We start from the raw sequence: 14,871 nt of genomic DNA on the forward strand, positions 1-14,871 counted from the left end.
TTTTTGCGCCCTTCTCTGGCATACCACCCAGCAGATCTGGGTTTACCATACAGCAGGCCAGGGCACACTTCAGGTCTATTTTATGTTGTTAGTCTTGTGACGTGTTTATGTGCTTCATATCTCTCAGGACGGAGGGCTCCGACCATAAAAATATATATATATATATATATATATATATATACCGTATTTATCGGCGTATAACACGCACTTTTTTCCCCTTAAAATCAGGGGAAAGTCGCAGGTGCATGTTATACGCCGATCCCATGCGATCCCGAGCTGCACAACTTCAAAATCGCCGACCGCGGCTAGGTTCGGATAGCTCCGCTCGGGACTACGAGTGGAGCCGAAAGTGAACGAGAGCCGCCGAAAAGAGCCGAGGACCGGCTCTGTGTATTTCGGCGGTGCCATTTTCAAATCGCGGTCGGCGATTTTGAAGACAGGGGATCGAAGGCTGCACTGGGCAAGGCTGCACTGACAAGGCTGCACTGGGGAAGGCTGCACTGACAAGGCTGCACTGAGAAGGCTGCAATGATGGGCATTTAAATGTAAGTTTTTTTCCCTACAACTTCCCCCCTAAAAGTTTTTTTCCTTAAAATTCCCTCCTAAATTGGGGTGCGTGTTATACGCCGATAAATACGGTATATATATATATATATATATATATATATATTAAATACACTGTAGCTAACTGAATCGCCTGCCTGCTCAATCTAAATGAAATTACACTCTCTCGGTCAATGCCAGCAACACACTACACAGGGCTGACGTGCAGGTGGCCTTATATAGTGTGGGGGGGGGGCGTGGACTTAACCCCCTGAGCCATAATTGGCCAAAGGCACCCTGCCTTCGGCCAATTATGGCTCTCTTTGTTGACGGCTTCGTGATTGGTCAAAGCATGCAAGTCATAGTGCATGCTTGGCCAATTATCAGACAGCAATGCACTGCAATGTCGCAATGCATTATGGGGTGTGACGAGCCACTCTAATTTGGCGCGAACGCCCCATAATGTTCGTATTTCCACAATGTTCGAGTCGAACAGAAAGCTCATCCCTAATCTTCACCTATCACTGCACTCTTTGTTGAACTTGACCCAGTTATGGAGTTCTTCTGTCCCAGCAGTAAATAAGGCTGAGCTGAGTGTGCAGGGAATGTTATCAGGTGACGAGGTTAACCCTTTACTTCCCTGCATTTGTTTTGTTTGGTTCTCTTATTACCTACTGGAGGAGACGGATCATCTCATAAAACCAGGACTGGTGCTCCATTCTTCTAGATTTGAAGCACCTACTATTTTAGAATTTGGAATTTAGAATTCAACTGATGGGTGTATTATACAATGGTGAGGATGATGATGGATGTATTATACAATGAGGAGGATGATGGGTGCATTATACAATGAGGAGGATGATGGGTGTATTATACAATGAGGAGGATGATGATGATGGGTGTATTATATAATGATGATGATGGGTGTATTATATAATGATGAGGATGATGATGGGTGTATTATACAATGATGAGGATGATGATGACGGGTGTATATACAATGATGATGATGATGACGGGTGTATTATATAATGATGAGGATGATGATGACGGGTGTATATACAATGATGATGATGGGTGTATTATACAATGATGAGGATGATGATGACGGGTGTATATACAATGATGATGATGATGACGGGTGTATTATACAATGATGATGATGGGTGTATTATATAATGATGAGGCTGATGATGGGTGTATTATACAAGGATGATGATGATGATGGGTGTATTATATAATGATGATAATGATGATGGGTGTATTATGCAATGATGAGGATGATGATGATGGGTGTATTATACAATGATGATGATGGGTGTATTATACAATGATGATGGGTGTATTATACAATGATGAGAATGATGACGGGTGTATTATACAATGATGAGGATGATGATGGGTATATTATATAATGATGAGGATGATGATGATGGGTGTATTATACGATGATGGCGAAAATGATGATGGGTGAATTATACAATGATGATGATGATGATGATGGGTGTATTATAGGGATGAGCTTCGTGTTCGAGTCGAACCCATGTTCGACTCGAACATTGGCTGTTCGATCGTTCGCCGAATTCCGAATGTTATGGGCCGTCCGCGCCAAATTCGTGTGGCGCATCACGGCCCATAATTCACTGCGGCATTGCAGTGTATTGCTGGCTGATGATTGGCCAAGCATGCACTATGACCCGCATGCTTGGCCAATCACAGCGCCGTCAGTAGAGAGAGCTGTAATTGGCCAAAGCCAGGGTGGCTTTGGCCAATTATGGCTCAGGGGGTTTAGAACATGCCCCACACTATATAAGGCCACCTGCACGTCGGCCCTGTGTAGTGTGTTCCGGCGTGCTTAGAGATAGAGAGAGAGAGAGAGAGGCAGTGTCATTTCATTTGAGTTAGCTAGATTAGGCAGGACAGTCAGTCAGTTAGCTGCACTTACAGTGTATTGTGTATATATATGCATCCCAGGTGTTGTGTGTGTGTGTGTGTATGTATATATATATATATATATATATATATATATACTGTATTCATTTTAGCTAGATCCGTTCCTGTTATCTTCCTACTGCCAGGCAGGCTTGTCTTGTTACAATATTTACAGCTACCTGAAGAAATTTGCTGGTGTTCTTTTGATCCTATTAGTACCACAGTCAGGCAGCTAGACTATTTACAGTTTATTGTTGTGCGTCCTCTGCACAGTGTTCAGCTAAAACTACAAGTTAGTGTAGTGAGACCTCTGCACAGTGTTCAGCTAAAGCTACAAGTTAGTGTAGTGAGACCTCTGCACAGTGTTCATCTAAAGCTACAAGTTAGCATAGTGCTTCCTGCTCACAGTGTTCAGCTAAAACTACAAGTTAGTGTAGTGCGTCCTCCTCACAGTGTTCAGCTAAAACTACAAGTTTTTTTTTGCGAGCTCTGCACAGTGTTCAGCTAAAGCTACCTGTAGAAGGTTGGTGGTGTTCTCATACTACAGGCAGGCAGTTGATTTTGCTAGCTGCAGTATCAGTACATATATACATATATATCCCAGCTTAGTGCAACTACAGGCCATTAGTATGTCTGGAAGGCCAACAAGGAGAGGCAGACAGTCACAAAAGAGGGCAAGCAGGCTCTGTGTCTAGTGCTGGTCATGGAGACGGTGCATCCTCATCAGCACGTGGCCGTGGGACACGCTTGGCCTTTTTTTCCCAGCCATCCACATGCCCAGCGGTTGAATGCTAGCTTGGCAAAATTGCTAGCACTTCAACTGCTGCCTTTTCAGTTGGTAGACTCCGCCCCCTTCTGTGAGTTTGTTGAATGTGCGGTTCCTCAGTGGCAGGTACCCAAACGCCACTTTTTCTCACGGAAGGCGATTCCGGCTCTCTACCGGCATGTGGAAGGCAATGTCCATGCCTCGCTGGACAGGGTGGTCAGCGGTAAGGTGCATATTACCGCTGACTCATGGTCCAGCAGGCATGGGCAGGGACGTTACCTAAGTTTCACCGCGCATTGGGTGACTCTGCTGGCAGCTGGGAAGGATGCAGGACAAGGTGCAGTAGTGTTGGAGGTTGTTCCGCCACCACACCTCCAAAATGCCACTACTAATGATTGTGACACACCTCTCTCCTCCACCCCCTCCTCTTCTTCTTCCTCCATGGCCTCTTCCTGTGCTTTATCCTCTGAACCAGCGGTGCTCCGTAGGCGTTCAAGGGGCTACGCATGTACGCAGGCCAAAAGATGCCATGCGGTGCTTGAGCTGGTGTGCTTGGGGGACAGGAGCCACACTGGGGCAGAGGTTCTGTCAGCTCTGCAGGGGCAGGTTCAGAGGTGGTTGACGCCACACCAACTTAAGGCAGGAATGGTGGTTTGCGACAATGGCACCAACCTCCTCTCTGCCCTCTGACAGGGACAAATGACCCATGTGCCCTGTTTGGCTCACATCCTTAACTTGGTGGTGCAGCGGTTCTTGGGCAGGTACCCGGGTTTACAGGATGTCCTGAGGCAGGCCAGGAAAGTCTGTGTGCATTTCCGACGGTCATTTAATGCCAGTTCTCGGCTGGCGGACCTGCAAAAGGAGTTTAACCTGCCCAAGAACCGCCTAATCTGTGACATGCCCACCAGGTGGAACTCAACGTTGGCCATGCTGCAGCGGCTGCACACGCAGCAGAGGGCCATCAATGAGTACCTGTGCGGCTTTGGCACCAGGACAGGGTCAGGGGAGCTTGTTTTTTTTTTCCCACGCCATTGGGCCATGATCAGGGATGCATGCACTGTCCTGTCACCATTTGAGGAGGCCACGAGGATTGTGAGCAGTGACAGTGCATGCATCAGTGACACTGTCCCCCTTGTCCACCTGTTGGAGCACACGCTGCGTGGAATAATGGACAGGGCACTTGAGGCAGAACAGAGGCAGGAAGAGGAGGACTTCCTTAGCTCTCAAGGCCCCCTTTATCCAGACAGTGTTCCTGCGTGCCCCCGATCACGCAGGAAGAGGAGGAGTGGGAGGAGGAGGATTGTGTCAGTATGGAGGTGGAGCCTGGCACTCAGCATCAGCAGCAGTCTTTAAGGGATCAGTCCCAAGAAACCCATGGACTTGTACGTGGCTGGGAGGAGGTGGCTGCGGACCATGTCATCCTTAGTGACCCAGAGGACTCCAGACCGAATGCCTCAGCAAACCTATGCTACATGGCCTCCCTGATCCTGCAAAGCCTGCGTAAGGATCCCCGTATTCGTGGTATCAAGGAGAAGGACCAATACTGGCTGGCAACCCTCCTTGATCCACGTTACAAGGGTAAGGTTGCGGACCTTATCTTGCCATCACAGAGGGAGCAGAGAATGAAACATCTTCGGGAGGCCTTGCAGAAAGGTTTGTGCAACGCGTTCCCAGAGACTGGGAGGTTACAAACTCTTGTTTCTGGACAACGTGTTGCTGAGGCTTCGGTCAGTCAAAGAAGGAGCGGTGGAGAAGGTGGCCGTCTGACCGATGCGTTCAGACAATTTTTTAGTCTGCAGCCCCAAGGTATGATCGGTTCCAGCAACCATCGCCAGCATCAGTTTTACATGGTGCAGGAATATCTAGGGGCAAGATCTGACTTGGACACCTTTCCCACCGAAAATCCTCTGGGTTACTGGGTCTTGAGGATGGATCACTGTCCAGAGCTTGCACAGTATGCAATTGAGCTACTGGCCTGTCCTGCATCCAGCGTTCTTTCGGAACGCACATCCAGTGCTGCTGGAGGCTTTGTAATCGATCACAGAGTGCGTCTGTCTACCGACTCGGTCGATCGACTGACCTTCATAAAAATGAATCAGTCTTGGATCACCACCAGCTACCAAGCACCTGATGCTGACCGAATAATAATAACCGAATAATTTCTTTTTAAATCTCAGATCCCTTCAAAGACTGCCTATGCTGATGCTGAGTGACTGTCCTGTTATGCTGATTGACTATCCTCTTCCTCCTCAATGATCACGCTGATTAGGGATGAGCTTTGTGTTCGAGTCGAACCCATGTTCGACTCGAACATCGGCTGTTCGGTCGTTCGCCGAATTGCGACCGATATGGGCCGTTCGCGCCAAATTCGTGTGGCGCGTCACTGCCCATAATTCACTGCGGCATCGCAGTGCATTGCTTGCTGATGATTGGCCAAGCATGCACTATGACCCGCATGCTTGGCCAATCACAGCGCCGCCTGAACAGAGAGCCGTAATTGGCCAAAGCCAAGGAAGCTTTGGCCAATTATGGCTCAGGGGATTTAGTACACGCCCCACACTATATAAGGCCGCCTGCATGGCGGCCCTGTGTAGTGTGTGTGTGTGTGTTCCGGCGTTGAAAGAGATAGACAGAGAGACAGTGTCATTTGATTTGAGTTAGATAGATTAGGCAGAACAGTCAGTCAGTTAGCTGCACTTACAGTGTATTGTGTATATATATGCATCCCAGGTGTTGCATATATATATATATACACTGTATTCAGTTTAGCTAGATCCGTTCCTGTTATCTTCTAGACTATTTACATTTAGTGCAGTGCGTCCTGCTCACAGTGTTCAGCTAGATCCGTTCCTGTTATCTTCTTACTGACAGGCATGCTTGTCTTGTTACAGTATTAACAGCTACCTAAAGAAAATTACTGGTGTTCTTTTGATCCTATTAGTACCACGGTCAGGCAGCTAGACTATATACAGTTAGTGTAGTGTGTCCTGCTCACAGTGTTCAGCTAAACCTACAAGTTATTGGGGTGCATCCACCTCAGTGTTCAGCTAAAGCTACCTGTAGAAGGTTGGTGGTGTTCTCATACTACAGGCAAGCATATCTCTATCTCTATAGATATATATATCCCAGCTTAGTGCAGCTACAGGCCATTAGTATGTCTGGAAGGCCAAGAAGGAGAGGCAGACAGTCACAAGCCAATAAGAGAGGGCAAGCAGGCTCTGTGTCTAGTGCTGGTCGTGGAGACGGTGCATCCTCATCAGCACGTGGCCATGGGACACGCTTGGCCTTTTTTCGGCAGCTGGCCGTGTTGAGCCGCAACATGCGGAAGACTCGGTCGAGTGGATGACCAAGCCGTCCTCATCCTCCTCATCCTCTCTCACCCATGCCCAGGGTGCTTTGTCTGGCAAAGCAGCAGCCTCTTCCCTCGGCTCAATGTCATCAGTGACTCCTTCCCTAGCCCCACCATGTCCTCCTGAGGAGTCCCTCGAACTGTTTGACCACAGTGTTGGGTACATGCTCCAGGAGGATGCCCAGCGTTTGGAAGGCTCTGATGATGATACTGAGCTCGATGAAGGCAGTAACATGAGCACGGACAGAGGGGGTGCCCAAGAAGGACAGCAATCTGGCAGTCATGCTCCCCCTGCTGCAGCATACTGCCAGGTTTGCTCCAGTGATGAGGAGGGAGGGGATGATGAGGTCGCTGACTCAACGTGGGTGCCTGATAGGAGAGAGGAGGAGGAGGAGGAGGAGGCGGCACATCACCAACGAGGCAGGATGCCCTCCAGGGGCCAGCCTAAGGGCAGCACATTGACTGCATCACACCCCAAAGCTCCACATGTGCAGGGCGCTGCAGTCTCTGTGCGTTATTCAAAAAGTTCTTTGGTGTGGGCCTTTTTTGAGACGAGTGCATCAGATCGCACCGCTGCTATTTGCAACATATGTCTCAAGCGTATCTCACGTGGCCAAAACATCTCCCGCTTGGGTACCACATGCTTGACCAGACATATGTTGACCTGCCATGCAGTTCGTTGGAAAGCGTATCTAAAAGACCCACACCAAAGAACAAAGAGGATCTCTCCTTGCTCCTCATCAGCCGAGATTTCCAACCCCACTAGACCTCCAGTCCTCTCTGAGACCTGCAGTGAGAGGAATGAAGGTGTAGAATTAGGTGTGTCACAGCCAAGTACTTGTGGGCAATCTGCTTTTGGTACACCCTCGTCAGATTGTACCAGGCAAATTTCCCTGCCCCAGCTGCTGCACCGCCGAAAGAAGTTTGCTCCCAGCCATCCACATGCCCAGCGGTTGAATGCTAGCTTGGCAAAATTGCTAGCACTTCAACTGCTGCCTTTTCAGTTGGTAGACTCTGCCCCCTTCCGTGAGTTTGTGGAATGTGCGGTTCCTCAGTGGCAGGTACCCAAACGCCACTTTTTCTCACGGAAGGCGATTCCGGCTCTCTACCGGCATGTGGAAGGCAATGTCCATGCCTCGCTGGACAGGGCGGTCAGCGGTAAGGTGCATATTACCGCTGACTCATGGTCCAGCAGGCATGGACAGGGACGTTACCTAAGTTTCACGGCGCATTGGGTGACTCTGCTGGCAGCTGGGAAGGATGCAGGACAAGGTGCAGTAGTGTTGGAGGTTGTTCCACCACCACGCCTCCAAAATGCTAATGATTGTGACACACCTCTCTCCTCCACCCCCTCCTCTTCTTCTTCCTCCATGGCCTCTTTCTCGGAACCAGCGGTGCTCCGTAGTCGTTCAAGGGGCTACGCAAGTACGCAGGCCAAAAGATGCCATGCGGTGCTTGAGCTGGTGTGCTTGGGGGACAGGAGCCACACTGGGGCTTAGGTTCTGTCAGCTCTGCAGGGGCAGGTTCAGAGGTGGTTGACGCCACGCCAACTTAAGGCAGGAATGGTGGTTTGCGACAATGGCACCAACCTCCTCTCTGCCCTCCGACAGGGACAAATGACCCATGTGCCCTGTTTGGTTCACGTCCTTAACTTGGTGGTGCAGCAGTTCTTGGGCAGGTACCCGAGCTTACAGGATGTCCTGAGGCAGGCCAGGAAAGTCTGTGTGCATTTCCGCCGGTCATATAATGCCAGTGCTCGGCTGACGGACCTCCAAAAGGAGTTTAACCTGCCCAAGAACCGCCTAATCTGTGACATGCCCACCAGGTGGAACTCAACGTTGGCCATGCTGCAGCGGCTGCACACGCAGCAGAGGGCCATCAATGAGTACCTGTGCGACTATGGCACCAGGATAGGGTCAGGGGAGCTTGGTTTTTTTTCCCCACGCCAGTGGGCCATGATCAGGGATGCATGCACTGTCCTGTCACCATTCGAGGAGGCCACGAGGATGGTGAGCAGTGACAGTGCATGCATCAGTGACACTGTCCCCCTTGTCCACCTGTTGGAGCACACGCTGCGTGGAATAATGGACAGGACACTTGAGGCAGAACAGAGGCAGGAAGAGGAGGACTTCCTTAGCTCTCAAGGCCCCCTTTATCCAGACAGTGTTCCTGCGTGCCCGCCGATCACACAGGAAGAGGACGAGGAGGAGGAGGAGGAAGATTGTGTCAGTATGGAGGTGGAGCCTGGCACTCAGCATCAGCAGCAGTCTTTAAGGGATCAGTCCCAAGAAACACATGGACTTGTACGTGGCTGGGAGGAGGTGGCTGTGGACGTTGTCGTCCTTAGTGACCCAGAGGACTCCGGACCGAATGCCTCAGCAAACCTACGCTGCATGGCCTCCCTGATCCTGCAAAGCCTGCGTAAGGATCCTCGTATTCGTGGTATCAAGGAGAAGGACCAATACTGGCTGGCAACCCTCCTTGATCCACGTTACAAGGGTAAGGTTGCGGACCTTATCTTGCCATCGCAGAGGGAGCAGAGGATGAAACATCTTCGGGAGGCCTTGCAGAAAGGTCTGTGCAACGCGTTCCCAGAGACTGGGAGGTTACAAACTACTGTTTCTGGACAACGTGTTGCTGAGGCTTCGGTCCGTCAAAGAAGGAGCGGTGGAGAAGGTGGCCGTCTGACCGATGCATTCAGACAATTTTTTGGTCCGCAGCCCCAAGGTATGATCGGTTCCAGCAGCCATCGCCAGCGTCTTTTTTACATGGTGCAGGAATACCTAGGGGCAAGATCAGACTTGGACACCTTTCCCACCGAAAATCCTCTGGGTTACTGGGTCTTGAGGATGGATCACTGGCCAGAGCTTGCACAGTATGCAATTGAGCTACTGGCCTGTCCTGCATCCAGCGTTCTTTCGGAACGCACATTCAGTGCTGCTGGAGGCGTGGTAACCGATCACAGGGTGCGTCTGTCCACCGACTCGGTCGATCGACTGACCTTCATAAAAATGAATCAGTCTTGGATCACCACCAGCTACCAAGCACCTGATGCTGATGTAACCGAATAATTTTTTTTGAAATCTCAGATCCCTTCAAAGACTGCCTATGCTGATGCTGAGTGACTATCCCTGAGTAATTATCCTCTTCCTCCTCAATCATCACGCTGATAGCTTGTAAGAACATTTTTGGTTCTGGGCGCCACCACCAGTGCCTAAGGCCCAATTTTTCAGCCCCTGTTTAACAGGGGCGTGTAATTACAATTTTTGATGCAATACTTTGCAGCAGGGCTCGTTCCTGCGTTCCAACTAGAGTGTCTGTGAGGGGTTGCAGTGTTGTGGCACCAGCACCAGTGCCTAAGGCCTAATTTTTCAGCTCCTGTTCAACAGGGGCATGTAATTACAATTCTTGATCTAATATTTCACAGCAGGGCCCTGTGAGGGCTTACAGTGTTGTGGCCACAGCAACACCTAAGGCCCAAATTTCTGCTGAGTATATAGGGCAGGACCCTACTTTCAAACATCTAACTTACAAACGACTCCTACTTGCAAACGGAAGGAGACAACAGGAAGTGAGATGAAATCTACCCCTAGGAAGGGAAATTCTCTCCTGTAAGAGTTAATATGGGAAAACAATTTCTCCTTTCCACTGATGCTTTCCAATCCTTGTTCCACAAAAAAACCCAAATTTTCAAAAAACATTTTTCATTGGGACAAAAAGTGAGGTGAAATCTTCTGAAGAGGAGGAAAGACAGCAAAACAAATGTCACAGGGGTGATAACCCTTCCCTATGTTTTCCAAAAAGCTTAAAAAAGATTTTTTGGCTGGAGCTAAACACGTTAAAAATGTACCCGTTCAAAATTACAAAGAGATTCTACTTAACAACAAACCTACAGTTCCTGTCTTGTTTGCACCGCCTGTATACTGCTGTTCAGAGTATATAGGGCCTGGTGGCCCCACACCTTTCCTTATTTTAATTTGGGTGCGGGGTTCCCCTTAATATCCATACAAGACCCAAAGGGCCTGGTAATGGACTGGGGGGTACCCATGCCGTTTGTCTCACCGATTTTCATCCATATTGCCATGACCCGACATTACATTAAACCCGCAAGCAGTTTTAAATGAGATTTTTTCCTTTAAAAATGACATTTGGTGCAGGGACTGTTCTAAACACAGGAAACACGCGTCACTTTACAGGCATACTATAGACACCCCCCAGGTACGATATTTAAAGGAATATTTCACTTTTTTTTAACACTTTAAGCATCATTAAAATCACTGCTCCCGAAAAAATGGTCGTTTTTAAAAGTCTTTTCTGCATTGATACATGTCCCCTGGGGTAGGACCCGGGTCCCCAAACCCTTTTTAGGACAATACCATGCAAATTAGCCTTTAAAATTAGCACTTTTGATTTCGAACGTTCGAGTCCCATAGACGTCAATGGGGTTCTAACGGTTGTGCGAATTTTCGGTCCGTTCGCAGGTTCTGGTGCGAACCGAACCGGGGGGTGTTCGGCTCATCCCTAATGATGGGTGTATTATACAATGATGATGATGATGGGTGTATTATACAATGATGAGGATGATGGGTGTATTATACAATGATGAGGATGATGATGATGGGTGTATTATACAATGATGAGGATGATGGGTGTATTATACAATGATGAGGATGATGATGATGATGGATGTATTATACAATGATGATGATGATGGGTGTATTATACAATGATGAGGATGATGGGTGTATTATACAATGATGAGGATGATGATGATGGGTGTATTATACAATGATGAGGAGGATGATGATGGGTGTATTATACAATGATGAGGATGATGGGTGTATTATACAATGATCATGATGATGATGACGGGTGTATATTATACAATGATGAGGATGATGATGATGATGGGTGTATTATACAATGATGAGGATGATGATGGGTGTATTATACGATGATGAGGATGATGGGTGTATTATACAATGATGAGGATGATGATGATGATGGATGTATTATACAATGATGAGGATGATGATGATGGGTGTATTATACAATGATGAGGATGATGTGTGTATTATACAATGATGAGGATGATGGGTGTATTATACAATGATGATGATGATGATGGGTGTATTATACAATGATGAGGATGATGGGTGTATTATACAATGATGATGATGATGATGATGATGGGTGTATTATACAATGATGAGGAGGATGATGATGGGTGTATTATACAATGATGAGGATGATGGGTGTATTATACAATGATCATGATGATGATGACGGGTGTATTACACAATGATGAGGATGATGATGACTGGTGTATTATACAAGGATGAGGATGATGATGGGTGTATTATACAATGAGGATGATGATGATGACGTGTATTATACAATGATGAGGATGATGATGGGTGTATTATACAATGATGGGGATGATGGGTGTATTATACAATGATGATGATGGGTGTATTATACAATGATGAGGATGATGATGATGGGTGTATTATACAATGATGAGGATGATGATGATGATGATGGGTGTATTATACAATGATGATGATGATGATGATGATGGGTGTATTATACAATGATGAGGATGATGGGTGTATTATACAATGATGAGGATGATTATGATGGGTGTATTATACAATGATGAGGATGATGGGTGTATTATACAATGATGATGATGATGATGATGATGGGTGTATTATATGATGATGATGATGATGATGATGATGGGTGTATTATACAATGATGATGATGATGCGTGTATTATACAAGGATGAGGATGATGATGGGTGTATTATACAATGATGAGGATGATGACGGGTGTATTATACAAGGATGATGAGGATGATGGGTGTATTTTACAATGATGAGGATGATGGGTGTATTATACAATGATGAGGATGATGGGTGTATTATACAATGATGAGGATGATGATGAAGGGTGTATTATACGAGGATGATGATGACGGGTGTATTATACAAGGATGAGGATGATGATGGGTGTATTATACAAGGATGAGGATGATGGGTGTATTATACAATGATGATGGGTGTATTATACAATGATGAGGATGATGATGACGGGTGTATTATACAAGGATGAGGATGATGATGGGTGTATTATACAATGATGAGGATGATGATGGTTGTATTATACAATGATGAGGATGATGATGGTTGTATTATACAATGATGAGGATGATGGGTGTATTATACAATGATGAGGATGATGGGTGTATTATACAATGATGAGGATGATGGGTGTATTATACAATGATGATGGGTGTATTATACAATGATGAGGATGATGATGACGGGTGTATTATACAAGGATGAGGATGATGGGTGTATTATACAATGATGATGGGTGTATTATACAATGATGAGGATGATGATGACGGGTGTATTATACAAGGATGAGGATGATGATGGGTGTATTATACAATGATGAGGATGATGATGGTTGTATTATACAATGATGAGGATGATGGGTGTATTATACAATGATGAGGATGATGGGTGTATTATACAATGATGAGGATGATGGGTGTATTATACAAGGATGAGGATGATGGGTGTATTATACAATGATGAGGATGATGGGTGTATTATACAATGATGAGGATGATGGGTGTATTATACAATGATGAGGATGATGGGTGTATTATACAATGATGAGGATGATGGGTGTATTATACACTGATGAGGATGATGGGTGTATTATACAAGGATGAGGATGATGGGTGTATTATACAATGATGATGGGTGTATTATACAATGATGAGGATGATGATGACGGGTGTATTATACAAGGATGAGGATGATGATGGGTGTATTATACAATGATGAGGATGATGATGGTTGTATTATACAATGATGAGGATGATGGGTGTATTATACAATGATGAGGATGATGGGTGTATTATACAATGATGAGGATGATGGGTGTATTATACAATGATGATGATGATGGGTGTATTATACAATGATGATGATGGGTGTATTATACAATGATGAGGATGATGATGGGTGTATTATACAATGATGAGGATGATGATGACGGGTGTATTATACAAGGATGAGAATGATGATGGGTGTATTATACAATGATGATGACGGGTGTATTATACAATGATGATGAGGATGATGGGTGTATTATACAATGATGATGATGATGATGGGTGTATTATACAATGATGATGATGATGATGGGTGTATTATACAATGATGATGATGATGATGATGATGGGTGTATTATACAATGATGAGGATGATGATGATGGATGTATTATACAATGATGAGGATGATGGGTGTATTATACAATGATGAGGATGATAGGTGTATTATACAATGATGAGGATGATGATGATGGGTGTATTATACAATGATGAGGATGATGGGTGTATTATACAATGATGAGGATGATGGGTGTATTATACAATGATGAGGATGATGACGGGTGTATTATACAATGATGAGGATGATGATGATGGGTGTATTATACAATGATGATGATGATGATGGGTGTATTATACAATGATGATGAGGATGATGATGGGTGTATTATACAATGATGAGGATGATGATGGGTGTATTATACAATGATGATGATGGGTGTATTATACAATGATGAGGATGAATATGATGGGTGTATTATACAATGATGAGGATGAATATGATGGGTGTATTATACAATGATGATGATAATGATGGGTGTATTATACAATGATGATGATGATGATGACGGGTGTATTATACAATGATGAGGATGATGATGATGGGTGTATTATACAATGATGAGGATGATGAAGACGGGTGTATTATACAATGAGGATGATGAAGACGGGTGTATTATACAATGATGAGGATGATTATGATGGGTGTATTATACAATGATGAGAATGATTATGATGGGTATATTATACAATGATGAGGATGATGGGTGTATTATACAATGAGGATGATGGGTGTATTATACAATGATGAGGATGATGAAGACGGGTGTATTATACAATGATGAGGATGATGAAGACGGGTGTATTATACAATGAGGATGATGAAGACGGGTGTATTATACAATGAGGATGATGATGACGGGTGTATTATACAATGATGAGGATGATTATGATGGGTGTATTATACAATGATGAGGATGATTATGATGGGTGTATTATACAATGATGAGGATGATTATGATGGGTGTATTATACAATGATGATGATGATGGGTGTATTATTAGGGATGAGCTTCGAGTTCGAGTCGAAC

Source organism: Aquarana catesbeiana, linkage group LG05, assembly GCF_042186555.1.
Source record: "Aquarana catesbeiana isolate 2022-GZ linkage group LG05, ASM4218655v1, whole genome shotgun sequence".
NCBI classification, from domain to species: Eukaryota; Metazoa; Chordata; class Amphibia; order Anura; family Ranidae; genus Aquarana; species Aquarana catesbeiana.